We start from the raw sequence: 9,577 nt of genomic DNA on the forward strand, positions 1-9,577 counted from the left end.
GCCACTCCGGAATCACCTGAGTACAGCAGCTCAGAGACAGCCTGGGTAACATATCAAGAACCCGTTTCTTAAGGATTAGTTAGTTCATCTACAAATGGGTGGGCAAGAAGGAAGAAAGAGAGCCTCTGGGAGGCTTTACACTTAAAAAATACATGGGTGTGGACCAGGGAGATAGCTTACTCAATAACGTGCTTGCTGATCCTTCCCACACACCTCCACACCCATGCACACGCCTCCACACCCATGCACATGCCTCCACACCCATGCAACACCTCCACATCTATGCACACACCTGCACACCCGTGCAACACCTCCACACCTATGCACATGCCTCCACACCCATGCACACCCCTGCACACCCGTGTAACACTTCCACACCTGTGCGACACCTCCACATCCATGCAATACCTGAACATCCTTGCACACCTTTGCAACACCTCCACACCCGTGTGACACCTCCACACCCGTGCAGCACCTCCACACCCATGCACATACCTCCACACCTGTTCACATGCCTCCACAGCTGTGTAACACCTCCACACCCGTGTAACACCTCCACACCCGTGCAACATCTCCACACCCATGTACACACCTCCACACCCGTGCACATGCCTCCACAGCTGTGTAACACCTCCACACCCGTGCAACACCTCCACACCCGTGCACACACCCAGAGGAAACAGAAACAGGTCGAAGTAGCCAGTAAAAGGACTAAAAGGGAGAGGTTGGGCTTCTTCACTATGCCAGACTTTGTGCCAAGAACCTTCTCCCAGCTCACTAAGAATTAATCATCGCAACAGCCCTTTAGGTCAATATTGTCTTTCCTGTCTTACAGTTATTTATAGTGTGTGTATGGAGGTCAGAGGGTGACTTCCAGGAGCCATTTCTCTCCTTCCACCGCGTGGTCTTCCGGTTCTGTTCTGTCTTAGAGATAAGGAAACTGACGTGACCACGTGGAGTAACATTCCCAGAGTCAGTTAGGACAGTCTTCGAATTTTTTGTTTGCTTTTTTTGTTTCATTTATTTATCTCTTTCTTCCTTTCCTTTCTTTCTTTCTTTTTTCCTTTCTTCTTTCTTTTTTAAAGACAAGGTCTCAGACTGTCCTGGAATTCAGTATGTAGACCATATCAGCCTCGAATTCACAGATATCCACCCTGCCTCTTGAGTGCAGGGACCAAAGGTGATTGCCATACACCCTGCCTGTCTTGGAATTTGAACCCAGATCACAAAAGAGAGAATGGGAGCATCGCCCAGGAAAGGAGCGGGGCACCCAGGGCAGAAGGCTCCAGCCTGTCACGCCGTAGGTGCACCCCGCAAAGGTGAGAGCTGTGAAACTCTAACGCCTGCGCTTTTCCCCTCTCACGGGAGACTTTTAAAAGACAACAAGAGAGGAGAGCTAGCAGGAGGAAGCTCACAGAACCGTGGGAGCCACGAGTGCCAAACAGTGCGGGGAGGGAGGTCAACTTAGGTGAGCAGCAAGAGGAGCTGCCTCCGGGACACTTCTGGGACCTGGGAGCAAGAAGAAGAACTGGGCACAGATGAATGAGCAGGGGAGATCTGGAACGAAGATGAAGAGAATCACCCACCACCACCCAGGGGGGCTGCCGCAGGAAGGGCCAGGGCAAGCTGCAGCAAATGCACAGTTGGGGAAACAGGAGAAAGCTAGGAAGACCCAGAGAATGAGCCTGTATGGAACTGGCGTGGGGGGTGGGGAGGGAGGACCCAGTAGTCATCCTAGCCACTTAGTCAATATGATAGTACTGTGGGGTGCTGGGTGTGAGGGAGGAGGAAGTGTGTTTACGGATGCTCAGTGAAGGAAGATGAAAACTCTGGAGAGATGGCTCGGCGGTTGAGCTCACTGGCTGCCCTTACAGTGAGCCCACGGCGGCTTCCCAGCACCTAGAGAGAAGCTCATGAACATCTATAACCCCAGTCCCAGAGGATCCACTGCCTCTTCTGAACTCCCCGGGCACTATACACACAGTACAAACACACACACTCAGCCACACATCTATATACACAGATATAGTTTTGAATTATGGGGATCAGTGGCGGTAATGGTTTTAAGTACAAATTACTTAAAGCCATTTAACGCCACCTTAAAATATACCTATGAGTCAACTAGATGGCTCAACATGCCCAGTTCCTACGCAATCCTATGTTGGGCTTTGAATCTTAAGGCCCCAGCCTTGAGTAATAAAACACTCCAGGACAGCAGGCTCATCAAAGCGATGCTGTGGCCGGAGCTGTGTGCGCAGGTACAGCTCTCCAGTCTGACACAGAACCGCTCTTGTGCCATTGCCGAATGCATTCCTGAGGGGAGCATACCCCACAGAGGGACTGTCGCTCTGCTCTGTCGGTTGGTTGAGTCTGGGGACACGGAAGGGGCTATGGTGGCCAACTGTGCCTGTTCCCACTTTTCACAGGCTGTAGATGTCTGTGTTACCCAAGAGGACACATTGCCCAATCCCTGTGTCCTCACTGTGAGGAAAAAGAGAATCAGAGTAATAAAGCGAGTCACTCAGAATCAACCTGCTGGTAAAAGTAGGGGTGTCCTGCCTGTCCCCAGCAGGAGGCACCTGAGGTAGATGCCCCTGACACCCTGTTCTGTCAACTCCAGTCTAGAGGAAGGAGAACAACTCACCCTCTCAGCTCCCGAGGCAGTTCTGAGGCTCACGGAAGGAATGCAGAGAGCTGACAGGGAGCCCAGGGCTCCAGTTCAGTCCAGCAGGAAAGTGCTTATCTTGCACGCTTGAGGCCCAAGGTTCAATCTCCAGCACTAATAAGAAGAAGCTAAGGGGCAGGGATGTGGCTTGGCTGGTAGAGTGCTTGCCAGTCATGCATGAAGGCCTAAGTTCAAGCCACAGCCCAGCACAAATTAGACATGGTGGCACAAGGCTGTAATCCTGGAATTCAGGAGATGGAAGCAAGGGGACCAGAATTTAGAGGTCCTCCTCATCTGCAAGGAGACTCTGAAACCAGTCTGGGCAACTTGAGACTCTGCCTCAAAAACAAAATAAAGGCTTTGTATTATTATTATTATTATTATTATTATTATTATTATTATTATTATTGGGTTTTGTTTGTTTGTTTTGAGACAGAGTCTCACTCTGTAGCTCAGGCTGTTCTGAAACTCACTATGTAGACCAGGCTGGCCTCCAACTCATAGAAGTCCGCCTGCCCCTGCCTTCCAAGAGCTAGGATTAAAGATGTGTACCACTATGCTGGCATATTATCTTTGGACTTATGGGAATTAAAATAACTTTGCCTACCTGCCAGGTGGTGATGCCCAGCACTCCAGGAGGCAGAGGCTGGCGTATCTCTGTGAGTTCGAGGTCAGTCTGGTCTACAAAGCTAGTTCCAGGGCAGTCAAGGCTACACAGAGAAACCCTGTCTCAAAAATCCAAAATAGCCGGGCGGTGGTGGCGCACGCCTTTAATCCCAGCACTCGGGAGGCAGAGGCAGGCGGATCTCTGTGAGTTCGAGGCCAGCCTGGTCTACAAGAGCTAGGTCCAGGACAGGCTCTAAAAAAGCTGCAGAGAAACCCTGTCTCGAAAAACCAAAAAAAAAAAAAATCCAAAATAATGGTAATAATAATAATAATAATATAAAGAAAATAACTTTGCTCTGATAAACTAGAGAGGTGACTCAGTGGTCAAGAGACCTTATTGTTCTTCCAGAGGACCTGTGTTCAGCCCCCGGCACCCACATCAGGTATCTGACACCTTTTTCTGACTTTGTGGGCATCTTCATGTTTCTCCTGAGACAGGGCAGAGGTGAGCATGAAATACTGAGACAGAAGCAAAGCTAGGGGGTTGTTGGTTACCTCATGAGTTGAATCCTTGGGACGAAAGCCAAAGACCCTAGGCAGGGGCTGAGGAAAAACTCACTCACTCACTCATTCCAAGTATTAAAAGCTAAGTTATAGCTGGGCGGTGGTGGCGCACGCCTTTAATCCCAGCACTCGGGAGGCAGAGGCTGGCGGATCTCTGTGAGTTCGAGGCCACCCAGGCCTACAGAGCAAGTTCCAGGACAGCAAGGGCTGTTTCACAGAGAAACCCTGTCTTGAAAAAACAAAAACAAAACTAAATGACTCTAGTCCTAGCACTGTATGGAAATGAGCAGGACCCGGTCCTACCTTGAAGACGCCACAGGCAGAACTGGGAAGATAGCTTGACTAAGAGCACTGGCTGCTCTTCTAAAGGACCAGAGTTCAGTTCCTAGCACACACATGATAGCATAGGACTGTAACTCTAGCTCTAAGGGATCTGGCGCCCTCTTCTGGCCTCCCTGGCACAAGGCACACATGCAGTTCACATACATACATTCAGGAAAGATACTTATACACACAAAATGCAAACAAATCTCTTTTTAAAAAAAGGGGGGGCTGGAGAGATGGCTCAGAAGTTAAGATCACTGGCTGCTCTTCCAGAGGTCCTGAGTTCAATTCCCAGCAACCACATGGTGGCTCACAACCATCTGTTATGAGATCTGGTGCCCTCTTCTGGTGGGCAGGCATACATGCAGACAGAACATTGTATACATAATAAATAAATAATTTTTTAAAAAAAATCTTTAAAAAAAAGAAAAACTAAAGATGATTACGGCCGTTGACACAGATGAAACTACAGTGGGGTGATGTCTATGATGCCAAGAGGCCCCGGGTCCTGGGAGCTGCCCGGCACAGCACGGTGGGTGCAGGAGAGCAGCAACATACCTAACATGGGCTAGGGGTGGTGGCACATACCAGGGGACAGAGGTAAAGACATCTCTGTGTGCAAGGCCAGCCTTATCTACCCAGAGAGTTCCAGGACAGCCAGGGCTACCTAATGAAAGCCTGTTTCAAAAACAAACCAACCTAAGATGTTTGCCAAAAAACCGAGGGCTTCGTAAAGGGCCCACTGGATGCTGGTCTCAACCCAGTCACGCGTCTTACATGGGGGCAGTACTGCAACAAGCCGGCCAACAACAAAGAGAAGTATCCTGATTAGGATGGGTAAGGAATGCTAGCAATGCCCAGGCCCATTCTCTGATCCTCCTCACACCCTCAACACACACACGCACACGCACACGCACACGCACACGCACACGCACACGCACACACACACACACACACACACACACGCCATCTGGTCAACCACTTTAATCTTTACACCCATGGACTCTCTTGACTTCCCTCTGAGATAGAGATAGGATTTCCTTGGAATTCTCCTCCCGCCAGCCTCTTGCCAGCTTCCCTCATCTGACAGCTCAGGTCAGCTTTGTCGGTGCCTGTCTCAGCCCATCTGCCAGCTTTTCCACGTCCCTGGAAGGGTAAACATTGAACGCAGAACCCCTCCTTTTCTTAGACCGGGAACATGGCGCCCCCTGCTGGGAAGGTCCCATCTGGCCCTGAAGTTAGGATTTCAAGGCCCTGGAGAGGGAACCACCATGAAAGAAAGACACAGAATAGGTGGGGAGGCCTGGAAAAACCAAGAGTAAAAAGCAAAGGGCAGAATTGGAGGGCTGACATTCCCTAAGGTTAGAGAAGATTGGTTGGAATTTGGAGAGGGTTCTTCTCTGAGGGGCTGGAGGCAAAGGAAACCATGACCCCTAATGATTCTTACACTCTCCAAAGTGTGCTATGCCTCCCCGGCCACCGCTACAGCCCCTAGCACAAACTCTTTGGATCCCTTCTCCCAGCCCCCCAGCTTCTCTTAGAGAAACCAGAGTTAGCGGGGCTGCCAAGAGAGGCAGGCAAGATAAGTACAAGGTTTGGGGAACATGATATGGGAAGGGGCAATAATTACACAGTAAGGTCCTCGTGGGGACTGCAGGGTTTGTGGCCAGCGGCTTTGGAAGGGTCCACTCCTATAGCGCACTACCCCAGCCACAAAGAGCCTCTCTGTATCCCCAGAGGCACGCACTAGAGGGAAAGAGAGTCGACACATCCAGTAACGCCCTCTCATCCCTCCTCACCCACCCCAAGAAAGCCAAGGAATAAAGTCATTAACCCCGAATGAATGAATGAGGCCTTGGGAGCAAAAATGAGAGGAGACAGGAGTAGGGAACCCCGTCTACCACCGTGACCTGGCCCTGCCTAACCTCAGAAGCAAAACAGGGTAGGACCTTGGGGAAACTCTCTGCGAGGTGGGCCCCAGGGGAGGGTGCTTCATGGCTGGGATACAGAACAGTCCCCATCTTCGTGGCAGCACTTCGGAGCACAGCCTCGGCCTCGAACACTGGCCGCTGGCGACAGAATCCCAGGAACAGACGTTCTTGTTTTTAAGGTTGTTAGCAGACCGCATACCCTAGAAAGCACTTCTGTCTCTCTGCCAGGTCCTGCCCCTTGGTACAGCAAAGCTGCGGTCCCTTCTCACCACCAGCTCACAGTCTTCAAACTTCAACACCAGCCTCAAGCCCCTACCCACGGTTGAAGGAGGCGGACCTGAAGGTTGCCAGGGCTGGGCTAGGAGAGCGGGCGCCCTGTAGTAGGAAGGCAGTTACCAGGGTGACCAGGACAGTGGGCTGGGACCCGAGCCAGGGTTGGCACTTACCGAGATAGCAAAGGGTGGTTGGTTGGTTGGTTGGTTGGTTGGTTGGTTGGTTGGTTGGTTTGTTGGTTGGTTGGTTGGTTGGTGCAAAGGTCTCTCTAGGTAGACTGGGCTGACCTTGACTTGTAGCGACCATCCTGCCTCAGCCTCTAGACTGTTCTAGACGGGCACGTGCTTTTACCCCAGCAAGCCAAAGTCTTAATGTTCCGCTCTCTTCTAACTCCTTTCCTGTATAGCAACCAGCGCCCCTCCTCGTGACTGGGTCTGGGGGCAACTGGAGTGCTGAAGTTCCGAAAAGAAACCTTAGAAGAATCATCCTAAAGGACCAGGCCTGAGAGAAGTCAAGGAAAGAGGTGAATCTAGGAGGCGTTGGAGAACGGACAAGGCTGACGGTATTTCAGAACGTCGACTGACGGTGCTGTTCACCGGTCCAGCGGTTGCCTACCTGGGTTCGGGGTTGGGGAACGTACTTTGGGACTTCAAATCTAAAGGGCAAAATATCAACAAACAAACAAAACACACACACACACACACACACACACACACACACACTGGATTGACATTTCATATTATTCCACCAGAGGGCAGGATTGTCCACTTAATCAATGACCTGCTGTCTAGCGATGGAGCGGAAATCTGCCTGGTTTCTGCCTCCCCGGTTCTTTGGCCACAACAACCCCTTGTGGACACAAATACACAGTTTTCTTCACACACTACCACCCCCTGCCCAGCTCTCACCAGGTTCCCTCACTAAGGTTCATTCAACCTTTTAGTCAAAGCAGCTAGGGAATACATTAGTGAAAAGGGCCCTGCTCTGTTGGGTGTCACCGAGCCAGGGTTACAAGCAGAGTAAGGGGTGATGACAGACTCTGTTAGAATGGTGTGTCAGACCTTCAATCCTCATAGTGTTTCAAATCAGCTGTAGTAGTGTTATTCCCATCTTACAAAGAACTCTTAAGTTTGAAAACTTAAAAAGAAAAAAGAAAAAAGGAAAAAAGAACTCTAAGGTGTAAAAGGGTTTAATAACTTGGGCTGGGAAGATGGCTTGGCAGGTAAAGGAGCCACCAAGCCTGAAGAACTGACTTGGATTCCAGGGACCACATGGTGGAAAGAGAGAACTTACTCCAGAAAGTTATTGTGACTCTTTTTGCTTCTGTGTGCACTCGAATCACACACACACGCACACACACACGCGCGCACACACACATGCACACGCAAGCACACACACACACGCATGCACACACACGCACACACGCACGCACACACACATTCACACACACGCACACACACGCACGCACACACATACACATGCATGCACACACGCGCGCATGTGCACATACACACACATGCAGACACACACATATTCAAGTTCACACAGCCAGAAAGGGAGGTTGCATAGACACGGGCAGCCTAGCTCTGGTAGAAGCTGTTGAAGGAAAGGACTGCTGACTGAGTCCTCAAAAACTCTCGTTCGTCCGTACTGATACCTAAGAAAAGAGTAAATCTGGCCAAGAGACTTGGAGAGTGAAGCTGTGTGCCTTGATCAAACCTTGACAGGCTAAGTGCTCACACATCACGCTGAGCTCTCAAGTTCCAGCTCCAGCTGAGAAGCTGTTCTGGGGAGACTGCTCAGATGATGGGACTGGAATGCTACACCAGGCGTGTAGCCTGGGTGACTGCGTTCATTAAGTGAAGCCGCAGGATAGGGCACATCTGAAGGGGAGCGTTTCTCTACTTGATCTGTGGTGTTTGAGGTGTCTCGGGTTCTCAGGACTGGAGCAGTAGCTGGTATCGTGTACCTAATGTCTGCTGCTTGGAGAAAGGGGCTGAATCTTAGCATCTCACTTGTCTTTCCATCTTCCACTAGATGCACGTTTGATGGGAAAGTGAGAGGTGTACTCTCTAAAGAAACAGAAAGAGGTGACACCATTTCTGCTGTCAAGGCGTTTGCCGGGTGTTTGTTTGTTTTTCAGACACGGGGTCTCACTATGTCACCTTGGCTGTCCTGGAACTCACCCTGTAGACCAGGCTCACAGAGATCTGCCTGCCTCTGCCTCCCAAGTGCTAGGATTAAAGGCATGAGTCACCATGACCAGTTTATGATATTTTATTGGGTTTTGATTCCAGAAAGGAAACCAAAAGCCTTCTTCTTGGCCCAAGAATCCCAATAGTGAAATTTATACTTTTTATATTTATTTATCAAGTTTTTTTGAGTTGGGCCTTCCTACCAGAGTCTATGCATTTTTATTAGTGAACAATATGTGGCATGGCAGAGGAGCAAGACCCACGCCCCAAACATTTTCAGTTTGCTAAGGGATCTCCAGAGACACAGGGCAAGGCATGTCTAAGCAAAGAACTCTCTGAGGGCTGAGGCAGGAGGATAGCTGAGTTTGAGGCTAGCCTGGGATACATTTGAGACGCTGTCTCGAAGAAGAAAACGAGGATAGGGAAACAGAGTGAGAGGAGTTTAGGGGAGAGGGAGGTCTGGGGAAAGGTAACCGGTATTAGTGACCACCTTGAAGCCATTTTACCACTTGGCCTTCTTCCTTCTTATGCCCTGCTGTCTGGCTATGCTTGGGGTCACACCTGAAGACTAAGGCTGGTCTGGCTCCACTCAGGCATCTGCGTATAGACCTCTCTCCCACCCTTGTGCCTTAAACTTCAAGCTCTTTTTCATACATGTAAAACAAAGGCCTGACTGGGAACGCAGGAGCCCAGAGTCCAGGCACCACTTTCAAGTCCAGCGTCTCATCTGACTCTTTCCCTCATGGCTCTCACCCTGTCCAGCCCGGTCACTCCCTTTGTTCCATTAAAACCCACTTTCAAGCCCACGGCTCTCCCAGTTAGTTTTCTTCCTATCTCAGTACTTGGCATCACCTCCCCAACTTCTCCGTTTGTCCCTGACCTTCTCCTCTCCTAATTTCCTCGATCGGGATTCCTGTGATAAGTCAGCCTGATGTTTCACTTTATGGCTCCTCTAACCATCCTGGGCTACCTCAAGTAGCTGAGGCTGTTCCCATCTCCACCTCCTCCCCTTAGTGTCT

Source organism: Arvicola amphibius, chromosome 17, assembly GCF_903992535.2.
Source record: "Arvicola amphibius chromosome 17, mArvAmp1.2, whole genome shotgun sequence".
Classification (NCBI taxonomy): domain Eukaryota; kingdom Metazoa; phylum Chordata; class Mammalia; order Rodentia; family Cricetidae; genus Arvicola; species Arvicola amphibius.